This window comes from Saccopteryx leptura, chromosome 1 (assembly GCF_036850995.1).
Source record: "Saccopteryx leptura isolate mSacLep1 chromosome 1, mSacLep1_pri_phased_curated, whole genome shotgun sequence".
Lineage (NCBI taxonomy): Eukaryota > Metazoa > Chordata > Mammalia > Chiroptera > Emballonuridae > Saccopteryx > Saccopteryx leptura.
Genome location: NC_089503.1, coordinates 212,454,921 through 212,468,118, shown reverse-complemented (window position 1 = coordinate 212,468,118; position 13,198 = coordinate 212,454,921).

Below are 13,198 nucleotides of genomic sequence, written 5' to 3'. Positions count from 1 at the left end.
TGTTATTAACAAATGAAAAGAGACTTTAATTGTTCAAATACTCTTCTAGTTGTCCAGGAACCCACAGCCGCTTAAAAAAAGTGAACATTCGCTCCATAATATGCACGGGCATTTTCCCTTCCACTTTTTTTGGGGGAAAAGTGCATCTTATGGAGTAAAAATATGGTAAATACGGTGACAGCAGAGCACTAAATTAAGTGCAGGGCTCTTCAAGTGTAATAGTTTCCATCAGAACAGAAATGTAGTATGACTTTTGCCAAGGGAAAAAAAAATAAACATTTGATTAAATATGCTGTTTATAAAAAGATAGGACAAAAGAGATATCCATATTATTGCAAAGTGTTAATTTTTATTAACACTTTGTGCGCACAGACTGCACACCCACAGAGCTGACTGGGGTCCAGCATCAGCCACGCATCCTGGAGCTCATCTTCCTTCTTCTGCTTAGGCCCCTGATAAGGGCTGGCCCTGCCTGTGAAACTTGTTCTCCTCTTATGGAGGTCCCTTTCTCAGGGTCCTCTTGTTCCTGGTGATGGGGTCCTTGGGTTCCTCTAGATAGAAGCCAAGAGAAACCACCAGAGATATTCCAGACAAATTTTATTAAGCTTATGCTCGAGTATAAGGGAAGCGGCACGGAGGAAAGGAGGATGCTGGGAAGTGGCTCTCCGAATGGTTCTACTTGGCTGCTTTTATAAACTAGAAATGAGGCTTGTGCTAGTGCAAGGGATGGGCAGAGAATGGAATTCTTCTGTCGGGGTCAAGCTACTTCCTCTTTTTGGGGGGTTGCTTAGCAACTATCTTCACCCTGTGCTGTGAGGGCCCAGATGGCAGATGGCTCACTAGGGCCACACAGGAAGGTCATATGGTGGTCAAACCTTCATCTGCCTGTGTGGAACAGTGCTTGGGCATCTCCAAGGAAGTAAGTGGTTAGAAGAAAGATTAAAAATAACTACTTTTACATTTTTTTTCTAGGAAGTGGAGAAAGAGTTACAGTCTTGCAGTCAGCTTATCTGATGCTCCTTCCGGCCATCTGGTATTCTTTACCCTGCACCCCAGTCCCTACGCCGTCTCACGCAAAGGCACCTTCTGCAATGGCGTAAGGATGTCCCTTAACCAAACATTTAAGGTGTGTGTTCATATGCTTAAAGCTTAGTCTAAAACAAAATTTAGATAGTTGACACCCCCCTCCCCCAGTTGTGGTAGCCCCTCTGCTCCCACATGAATGCAAGTGACTAAGAAGGGAACTGGGCCGGCCAAAGACGAGGACTACTGAAGACCCAACGCAGGGTATGTTGGAAGCGGGACACACTGACTCCTCTCAATGTAACCAACCCCACCTTTCCCCCTGGCACTTTCTTCAACATGCCCTACAGGAAGCCCTGACCCATGCTTGGTCTATACAGTATACGTGCTTGCGAGACACAGCAATTCAATCTGTTCAGGTGCAATGACTCAAGCAACTACTGCCCTGGTTTGGTCTCTCTCAGCGTCCTTGTGTTGAGGAGTTGTGCGTCAGCCCAGCATTCCCGCTGCCCCCTAAGAAATCATTTTCTTACGCCTTCTTTTCTGCCCAAGTACTTGGCCAGGCTTTAATTTAAGATTTAAGCACTCATTCACATGAAAATTTTAAGTGCTTCTAATTGCAGCGGTGGGCAGGGGGCATATTCACTGCTCAGGCAGCCCAGTTGAAATGGCTGTTCAGCCCACATCCCTGGATCCCCTGCAACTGCAGTGTGTCGTGTCAGGACAACCCTACGCTGAGTCATGAATGAGTACTTCAGCGCTTCTAAATACTCTTCTTTTCGAAATCCAATCAAATCAGGACAAATAAACTCTGCTTGACACATAGATAAAAATTTGGGGGAGAGGATATTTAGAAGGGCAATGGGACTGGACTCAGCTCTGGTTAATCCAGCATCATCTCTTATAAGAATAGTGGCCATCAAATTTGTTCTCGCCTTTCTCAAAAAAAAAAAAAAAAAAAAAAGTAATTAAAATGCAGGGAGAGGTGTATGAAAAGGGATAGGATTATTTAGAAAAGTTTTAGAATAAATTTTTCTGGGTCAGGAGATTTGCCCGAAGGCAAGAATTTAATACATAAGCATAACTCCTTAGAAAGCTCGTGCTTCAGGGACACACACCCCCCCCCCCCCCACCCTCCTACCCTACCCGGTGGACCTTGAGGAAATGAAAAATTTTCAAAGAGATGTTAGAAGTGGATGGGCAAAACCCAATTTGATCTCCACTATAATGGTATTATTCCATTTTCGCATTAAAGAATAATATCCGTAATGTAAAGATTATGCCAAGTACCCTATAAAAGGATACAAACCTTGAGGCAGTCATCTCTGACTTGCTTCCAGCTGTGCTGGGAATGACACGCACACAAAGATATGCCAAGAAGTGCAGTGTCAGCAAAGCGTTTGGGGCCGGCAGGTTGTAGAAATGACTAGTTCCATCCTCCCCCCCCCCAAATCAGAAACCAATTCTGTAGGTCGGAAAAAGAACTGTCATTTGGAGTTTGAAGAATTTGTCTACCAAATAGGTATGGATATACTTAAAGTGTGAGATAATTATAAATTTGGCTTCCTTGATTTAAAAAAAAATAGTATCTCATATATAAAAGTAGATATACATATAGATATATATACATATTTCATACATGCAAATATATATAATATATATGTACATGTATTTTTAGCATACTGTATATATCTTTTGAGACAAGTCACATATAAAACATTGAAAATGTGTTGATGTCCAGCAGAGCACCCAAATATGATAGCCCAAATTTCACCTTAGTACCATTTTATGCTAATCTATATCACTGTTCCTATCTATATAAAAAGTTCAGAAACTAACCGGAAATAGCAGTTGGGGTTTAAGTCACATGTCAAAGCTGTTTATAGTGGTTTTCTAGAGAGTTGTGTTAAAAAGAATTATGTCTGTGTTTGAGATCAATAGGGAAGATTACACTGATTGATTAGTGATCAGTCTTTCATGCCACACAAGGGAAAACTTTTTGATGAATTTTTTTAACTCTGCTTTGGACTTAACCAAAGTTTGGGAAATAGATGGACAGAGGTGGATTTATAATTCGGGGTGATGGAAGTGGTTGGTGGTCATGGAGGTACATATTCATTTTTTTAAGAGTGACCCAGCTTGCAACACATTTGGGATCCAAAAAGCCATGAGCTTGCTGGCTTCTCCCGGCTAATTGATGAACGTGGCTGGGGCACTAGAGCCAGGTCGTTTCTACTTGACGTTGAGGCTCTTCCAAGGAGCAGTCTTTGCCCAGAAGCCCCTCACTAGCCTGACCTAAACTTTCTCAGAGATGCACTGCAGTTTGAGACTCCTCTTATCCAATCCTCCTTCCCTCCCTCTCTCCTTTGACAAGCCCCATTCCTGAATGACTTCTGAAGGCTCTCCCTGCCTACTTCTGTTCTCTCTCCCTTCTTTCTCTCTCCCATAGTTTTCAGAGATGTTTGCCCAATCAACATCTGAACTCCACATTCTGTCTATAGCATCTTATTCTTAGGAACCAAGAATTGACACACAAGATAAAAGTTAACCTTACATTTGGAAGACTATCTTAATAAAATAAAGCTTATTCCCTGACTCCCTTCCCCATTTCAATAAAAATCAAGTAGTATCAATATTGATTGATATACAACTTAACACAGGAGCTCTTCTATATAAATTTTTCATAGAAACAAACAAAGCTTTGCATGCAAGCAATAATGCACGGTCAACACCCATCACTAATAGTCTAACAAAGTAGGATGACTTTGGGATTACGGGTTTGTGTACACTTTACCCAACCTGTTGTTTGTAAGTGGGGAAGATTCTCCAATGATTAGACTGAGTGCAGAAAAAGGGGATCTGTCCTTCAAATCCAATGGGTTCCTGACACTGAACTTTGAATTTTATCTACATTTACTGTGACAGAAATAATTTCTATATCTGTTATTGTTGGCTCAGAGGTACTTGGTTTTGAATCTGACAAAAGAGCTTGCATTTTTTTTTAGCATGGTTTATACCTGGATATAGATCAGATGAACCTAGCTCTTGTAATCACTAAAAATCAAGACACTGCTCCGAGTCAAATCAACCTCAAACAATGTAACATTGACTAAGATGATGGCACAGAAGCTGCCATTCTCCCTTGCTTCCAATAGCTGCACTTCTCCAGTCCTGACCTTGCATTGTAGGCTAGGTCTGGATGGCAGGGAACTTCCCACGTGGATTACTTTTTCCCACTGCAGTAGACCTTCTTGGGCTTGGCTTATTATAGTCAGCTTGATTCCCACCCTTCATGAACTTCTAGGCTTTGACACTCATTCACTCCTATGATGTAAACCTGTGTGATCTGATCCAATTTTATTACCAGCTATTGTTCCATACTTCCACACATGGCTGAGAAATGACAAGTCAAACCCATAGTGTTCGGTCAGTTCTAATAAACAGGAGTTCAAGGTTTTAAAAGAGCTTTTTGCAAAACACACATATTTTATAAAGGGATGTGCACTGGATATCCACTTTAAATAGTAAAAGCTTCTCATTGTGTTTGGTACCAGATATAGATTCCATTTAAATATTCATGAGCATTATGGATTCTTTCTCTTTAAATTTTGTTTCTTAATGTTTACATCTACAATCGTATAAAAAATCTCAAGTAAGGGAAGGACATAGAGGTACCTTGAGAAAGAAGCTAGCAGACAGTATATAGAGAGAAAGCTTAATCTCTTCCAGACTTGAACAGAATTACAGCAGCTCTAATAAAGAAAGACAAAAGGCCCATTTTAGGCACATGTGTTACGGAAAGATGAAGGAATCACTTCCCCACGTAGTGGGACACACCTAATGATCCATTTCTTAGGTAGCAGCAGGTTATTTTCCTGTTAGGATTTTAAAAGCCTATTTTTTCTTCTTCTGGTGAATAATTTATTTTTTCTTTCCTCCCATATTATTTCAGATTACTGCAGATGCTTCTAAAATTCTTTTCATAAGATTGAATTTCATTTTGCTTCTGGTGAATCCCTCTGAGAAATCAGGAAAAAAATAATGAAAGTCTATAGGCTTGCTTTCAGATTACGTCTGTGATGTGGACTCATCAGTAATGTATGGAATATTGATTAGAGATTAACCCTTTGAGTAGTGAGTTTTTTTCATGCTCGCTGATCCCTGGAAGTGAGTTGTTGTTTTTTTCCCAAAAATTGATATTAGTTTCAGTTACAGTTTTATTAACTTAAAATCTTGTTTGTTTGATAACAAATTTATGGAAACAAAAAGAACATACATTTGCCTTTTTTTTAATGTTGCCTTCCACATTTTAAAAATAACTCAATCATACTCTGGAGAGTCAGGAAGCAAGAGAAGAAACATGAACGTTCATACTACTCAAAGGATTAATTAAAAAAGAACCAAACAGAGTCCCAGGCAAGAGTTGACTCTGCTTTGTATGTAACTAAAGTACAGATAATAGTTTCTATTGAAAAAAAATCCTGTGCACTTTTGTTTGCTATCCATAACATACTTCTGGAATTCTGATTTACCAATTCGTAGTTATTTGTTGAAGTCTCCATTTAAAAATACACATATCATTTTTTGGACCACATCATTGAACATTTTTAGTTAATTTTAACCAGGGCATTTAATCTTTATACTGGTTGAAATCCATTATTGAAATCAATAGTTACTATTTAGTTTAGTTTATTGACAGAAGTTTAATTCTTTAGGGAACTACATATCTAAGATATCTGTGATTAAAAAGGGTACCAGTGGATTAAATGAGTCCAAAATGTAGTTCTTAAAGCTTTTGGTTTCACATATATGGTCATCCATTAAACAAATAACTAAAGCCACTTTAATGCCTAATGTGTCTATTTCAGCTGTTAGCATTATGCATAATCTTCTCTTAATCCGAAGGAATGGATGATAAAGTGAATGCTTTGATATTATTCTTTAGTTGCTAGGGGCACATAGAGTCTATTAGGTTCCTTATACAGAACAAAATGGCACTGAAGTCAAAAGGCTGAATTTTCCTTTTACAGAGCATTGAAACAGCAGATCACAACGGTAAACTCCACAGTCTACCTTCTTACTGAGTTGCAACTTGTTCAAGGTTTTTGCTTCTCATTTCTCGCTTTCTACTTTGGGTTCATCTTGTTTCCCCCTCTGACAGCTATGTGATCTTGAGTAAGCTAGTCACCTCTCTAAGCTTAAGATTCCCTGTCTAGATATGGAGTTAAAACACCAACCTCAGATAGACAGACAATCTGAAAAAAATATAGGTATAATTTTGATTCATTCTTACTGGACAGGAATAGTGTTGGCTCTTGTCATTATTTAAATTTCACAATCTACAGGAAAAGAGGTCAGTGCTCCTGACTGAATAGTCAGGTATTGTGTGTTTTAAAAATTCTTGCCCTGGCAGGTTGGCTCAGTGGTAGAGCATCAGCCTGGCGTGTGGAAGTCTTGGGTTCGATTCCCGGCCAGGGCACACAAGAGAAGCACCCATCTGCTTCTCCACCCCTCCCCCTCTTCTTTCTCTCTGTCTCTCTCTTCCCCTCCCGCAGCCAAGGCTCCATTGGAGCAAGGTTGACCTGGGCTCTGAGGATGGCTCCATGGCCTTTGCCTCAGGCTCTAGAATGGCTCCGATTGCAGCAGAACAACACCCCAGATGCGCAGAGCATTGCCTCCTGGTGGGCATGCCAGGTGGATCCCGTTTGGGCGCATGCGGGAGTCTGTCTGACTGCCTCTGCCATCTCCCCTCCTCCACTTCTCACTTTGGAAAAATACAAAAAAAAAAAAATTCTTGAGGCGCATTGGTTGAAAATTGTTTATACAGGCAAATACAGAATCCTGTAACACTCTAATTGTAGTAATGTAGACAAACACTAGAGGACTCAAGTGATTATGAACTCTAGAAAAAAAAATCTGCAAACCTCTCTAATTTACACACATAGGTCCAGAGAAATCACATCCATTTTCACTGTGGCATTGGTCACAGCAGCCAAGATATGGAAACAACCAAAATGTCCATAGACAGATGAATGGATAAGTAAATATAGTATATACAAACATTGGAATATTATTCAGCCTCAAAAAAGAAAGAAATTCTTCTGTCATATGCTACAACATGGATTAAACATTGAAGTCATTATACTAAGTGAAATAAGTCAGTCACAGAACAAATAAATACTGCACGATTTCACTTGTATGGGGGTATTGAAGTAGTCAAAGTCATTAAAGCAGAAACAGAGAGTAGAATGAAGTTGCCAGGGGTTGAGAGGAGAGGGAAACACAGTAGTTTTTCCATGATGCTATGGACTGAACTGTGTCCCTCTCAAATTCATATGTTGAAGCCCTAGCCCCTGTGACTGTGCTGAAGATAGGGCCTTTAGGGAGGTATTTACGGCTAAATGTGGCCGTTAGAATAGAACCCTGGTCTGATGGAATTAATGCCCTGTAAAAAGTAACACAGTAGAGCTTTCTCTCTCCCCTCTTTCTTTCTCTCTCTCTCTTTCTCTCTGCCCCCACCCCTAAGAAGAAGTCATGTGAACACATAGAAAGAGGGCAACCACTGTGAGCCAAGAAGAGAGATCTCATCTCACAAGATACCCAGAAACCCATGATGCTTGCTTCCTGATTTCAGCCCTCCATCCTCCACAAATGTGAGAAAATAGCATGTCTAAGCCGTCTGTCTACTGGAGTTGGTTATGGAAGCTTGAGCTCACTAATACACATGGGTGTCGAGTTTCAGTCATGCAAGATGAGTAAGTTCTAGAAATCTGCTGTACAAAAGTAGGGATATAGTTAACAATACTACACCATACACTTAATATTCTGTTAAGAGGGTAGATCTCATTCTATGTGTATTTTACCCAATAAAAAACCATGCAGCAGTATTTGTATAAAGCCTCATGTTGCCCCAATGGATTCCTCTCCTTTAAGCCCAGGTTCCGTTCCCGCATACAATCAGCCAAGCCTTTCCACCTCCATCCAGCCCAGGTTCTGTCAACTACCGCCTTCCTTTTCTCATTATTACCCATATTCTATTTTTTTTTTTTTGTATTTTTCTGAAGTTGGAAACGGGGAGGCAGTCAGACAGACTCCTGCATGCGCCCAACCAGGATCCACCCGGCACAACCACCAGGGGGCAATGCTCTGCCCATCTGGGGTGTTGCTTTGTTGCAACCAGAGCCATTCTAGCGCCTGAGGCAGAGGCCATGGAGCCATCCTCAGTGCCTGCGCCATCTTTGCTCCAATGGAGCCTTGGCTGCGGGAGGGGAAGAGAGAGACAGGGAGGAAGGAGAGGGGGAGGGGTGGAGAAGCAGATGGGTGCTTCTCCTGTGTGCCCTGGCCGGGAATCAAACCCGGGACTTCTGCACGCCAGGCCGACGCTCTACCACTGAGCTAACCGGCCAGGGCCCCCATATTCTATTTTTACTGTTTCTGTATCACCTTCATTTTATTCTTACTTTTAAAAATTAATTTTCTTAAAAAAGTGAATAAACAAACAAAAGAAAACAGAAACAGACTCATAGATACAGAGAACAAACTGGTTTTTGCCAGAGGGGAGGGAAGGGGAGTGGGGGGAGGTAAAAAGAGTGAAGGGTGTTAGGAGGTACAAACATCCAGGTATAAAATAAGTCACGGTGGTATAATGTACAGCACAGAGAATACAGTCAACAGTATTATCAGAACTTTGTGCAGTAACAGACAGTTCTTAGAAAATATGAGGTCCACGTCGTGTGTTATATAAATGTCATGTCACTGCTGTACAGCTAAAACCAATATAATACTATATGGCAATTATACTTTAATTTTTAAAAATTCATTTTAAAAACTAATAGAAATGCATGGTATAAATCATTCCAAATAAGTACATATAAGGCCTACCTCATTTTTAAAGATGCAAACAGTAAAAATACCTCATTCTTTTATAAAACAAGACATGTCTATGCCAATAGCTTTGAAATTAGGCTCTGAATTCAAATTCCAGATCCACCGTTTACTATTTTTGTTATCCTGGGCAAGTTTCTTACCTTTCTGTGCCTCAGTTTCCTCATTTACAAAGAAGGGTAATGTCACCTGATCTCATAGGTTCAAAGAAAATAAAATAATCAATACAAATAAGGCCCTTAAAATGGTGCCTGAGCCTGACCTGTGGTGGCGCAGTGGATCAAGCCTCAACCTGGAACACTGAGGTCGCCGGTTCGAAAACCCTGGTCTTACTCGGTCAAGGCACGTATGGGAGTTGACACTTCCTGCTCCTCCCCCCTTCTCTCTCTCTCTCTCTCTCTCTCTCTCTCTCTTTGTCTATCTTCTCTAAAATGAATAAATAAATAAAAATAATTTTTAAAAAATGATGCCTGATACACACTAAGCACTCTACACTTTATTATTCAGTTTCCTATTGAAAGACATTAGCTTAATTTCAATATTCTGATGTTACACATAATTCTGTAATAAATATCTTCATATAAAGTTATTCTGTACTTATGCAAGAATATCTAGAGGATAATTTCTAAAAGTAGAAATTTCTAGGTCAAATGGAACACGCATTTTATATATTCATGCATATTGCCAAGCACTCTCCATTCAGATTACAATAATTTACTCCCGACCAACAGTGACGTGATAGTGCCTTTCCCCTCACCACTGCCAGTGTGACAGTTAAAAAATGATTTTGCAGCATAACTCTAATTTCAATTACCTTTTTATGCTAAGCATTTTCTCATGTTTAAGAGCCTTTTGCATTTCAATTTCTCTTTTTTTAAGGATCAATTCATTTATATGCTCACCCCACTTTTTATTCCTTTCCTTCCTCTAGCTATCACATTTTTCTAAGGTGCAGGTGGCCAGTGCAGACCCTCTAACTCATTTCCTTTCCATTGAAATTGCAACCTCTGCCTTCACAATGCTTAGAAGCTGCTCCCTGGAAGTCACCAGTGACTTCCTAGTTACTCCGTTTGGTCACGTCTTCTCAGTCAGAATTCCTGCTCTTCCTGCTGTGTTGGCCGTGCTTGCCTGCTGCCCAGCTCACTGCCCAGTCCAGGACGTTCAGGGACTTCTGGGTCATACGCCTTTGCTTCTCCTCAGAGCGCTCCGCCTGCTTTTCAGTGTGACCAGGTGGGCCACCTGCCGGTTAGGGTTAGGGTCACCATATATCTCACCTAAACCAGGATACTTTTCAGAGATTGTCCATTCCAAGGGCAAACCAGAATATATGCTCACTCTACTCAAGCCCCGTACCTATCTCTCTGTCACCTGTTTTCTTCCTTCTCAAGTCTCCAGAGCCTTCCTCTATAACTTTGGTGATTTAGCTTTGCCATTGATATCTTGTTGTTTCTCTCTTCAAAGATGAGTTGAGGGGTAGAATGTCTTCCCCTCAGTACCCCATTTCCATGCTGTACCTCAAATGGAGCATTCAGTCGCTTGGAATTTTAAGGATTGTTGTACTACTAACTTCAGGGGTATCAGAGAGAGTATATTATCAGACATGCCCATCTCTGAAACAGTGACCTAGTAGCTAAGGAGTCAACTTAAGACAAAGCATGTGGCTACAGAGGATGAGTTGACCTCTTAAAGGTGGATACTCAAGGGAGATCCCGAGCCCACAGTGGCCACCTTTTTGCAACAGATGATACGATGTGTAGTTTTAAGCCACTTAAAGACCTTGATATTGTGACTGCTCAGTTGTTTTAATTTTTCTTTAACCCAAACGCTGTGGAAACCACCACAGTTGTTTTAATTTTTCTTTAACCCAAATGCTGGAAGGAATTCACGCTCTGCCCAGACCAGGACACTCTGCTGGTGGAAGGCAGACCTCTGGGCACAGGGCGCTGTGGACATTGAACTCCACTGGCAGGAAGGGAGCTCGCCTCCTTCCCCGACCTGCTCCTGACATTGCCCTCAGGCTGGATGTGGGCAGCACCAGTCAGCCTTGGCTTCATCCCTTCCTACATCCACAGGTAAGTCTGGCTTACAGGGATCGCCTTGTATTCTTTTGCTGCCGATAAAAGGGATTTTTTTGTGGTGAGAGGCTGTACTCTCTGGTAGAAATGGTAAGCCTGTGGAGCAGGAATCCGGAGGGTGGAAACTGATTCACCTCTATGAATAACTTCATGTGGAGGCCGTGTCAGGCCTGTGGCCACAAGCTTGTTTTCTCCCCCTATTAAAGCCTCCGTAGAGATCCACCTAACGGCAGGAGAGGTCTCTCAGCGGGGAAGGAGGAAATAAACAGCTTCAAATACAAAGTGGATTGTCTTAAGATTTAAGGCTATGTCCTTCTGCAGTTTAGTATAAATCAAAGTTCTCATTTACTCGTGTGTCATGAGCATCTCACAGGCACGGAGCGCATGGGTTTGCCAGTAGGGCCAGGAGGAGGGGCCTGGGAATGAGAAGGCTGAGAAAGAATTTATGTGGACCCACAGGCAGCGGACATACATAGACAGTGTACAAACATAAAATAATTGTTGAGAAGAGCAAAGGCAAAAAAAAATGTTGAATATGAAGTCCACGTAGGAAGATGCGGATAATAATGGACAGAGAAAGCAGTAAGGTTAAAAGGTGACAAGACAGATTGGAAGCAAAACACAGTCAGATGAAAGACTGAGTTTAGATGAAGAGTCTAGGCTAAGGGGACAGATAGGGCCCAGGGAGGTTCCCCTTTACTTGCAAACCAATGTGTGTTTCCTGAGGAATGTCTAATGACTTAAATATGTGGCACAGAACTGATTAAGCGTGGAGCCTCTGAATTCCGTTCGGGGTTTCCTAGACTTGGACAACTAAAAATCTAACCTAGTGATTTCACAGTGAAACTAGCTATCCCTGCTGTTTGCCTCCCCAAAATCTATTCCTGCCTTCTTCCTCCCTGGTACAATCTGAGTGACAATGACACTGACCTCACAGTGTGGTTTTCTCACTTTCTCCTTATTCCAATCCATTTTATACACCGCTTCATTCAAAGGTCAACATTAATCATGCTGATGTTTGACTAAGAAGTCTGCAAAGATTTCCCCAGTTTCTATGAAAAATATTTAATAGATGCATTATCATTTTTCTCATTGAAAGCGTAGTACATGAAAACTACTATGTATTAAGCAAGTTTTAAGTTTTTTAATTTGCAACCATGATTCATTTTCAAACAAAGCCACAGAGAAAGGTACTCAAGACACATGTGGCCAACCCAGTCTCTGACACCTGCAGCCCCCTTTCTGGAGGCCACCCCTCTCTTCTGCTTGGCCACAAAAGCCAGCTCTCCATCCAGCGTCACTGCTGCACGGTCACATTCAGGACATCTGGGCTTTTCCTGTTGGTTTTCTGGAAAAAGATGGAATTCATTGCAGATTAGTTTCATTGCTGCATAGCCAAACGGATGAAGCCTTAAGTCATGAGAGTTACATAATCCCGAGAAAGCCCTGTCATCATCAGAAATCAGAGGTAGATCAGGGTGTGTGTTGGGGATGTTTCATAGATGAAGCAATAAATGCAAACCTATAAATCTATAGGACCACAACTTTGCAGTAAAGGGTTAACTCAACCTGTTTGAGGAGCTCAAACCCTGCACATTCCAAATAAAGACTGGCCTCTGCTAGTTCCTACGAGATAAGGTCAAAGCTCCTTGGACTATCCTCCCTGATAATGGTGTCTTTTATGGGCCTTAGGCCACACTGGAGAGTTCACGCTAACAATGTCATCTGTGGTGGGGGCCCTGAGCCACACTGTATCCATGTGATCTCTGAAGAAGCTGAAGGGTAACTAAGGTCAGACACCAGGATGCACTAAGCCAATGTGGCTGACCCCTGTTAAAACCCTGAACACCGGCCCTGGACGGTTTGCTCAGTGGTAGAGCATCGGCCTGGCGTGCGAGAGTCCCGGGTTTGATTTCTGGCCAGGGCACACAGGAGAAGCGCCCATCTGCTTCTTCACCCCTCCCCCTCTCCTTCCTCTCTGTCTCTCTCTTCCCCTCCCGCAGCCAAGGTTCCATTGGAGCAAAGTTGGCCCAGGCACTGAGGATGGCTCTATGGCCTCTGCCTCAGGTGCTAGAATAGCTCTGGTTGCAACAGAGCAATGTCCTGGATGGGCAGAGCATTGCCCCCTGGTGGGCATGCCAGGTGGATCCCGGTCGGGTGCATGCGGGAGTCTGTCTGACTGCCTCCCCGTTTCCAACTTCAAAAAAATACCAAAA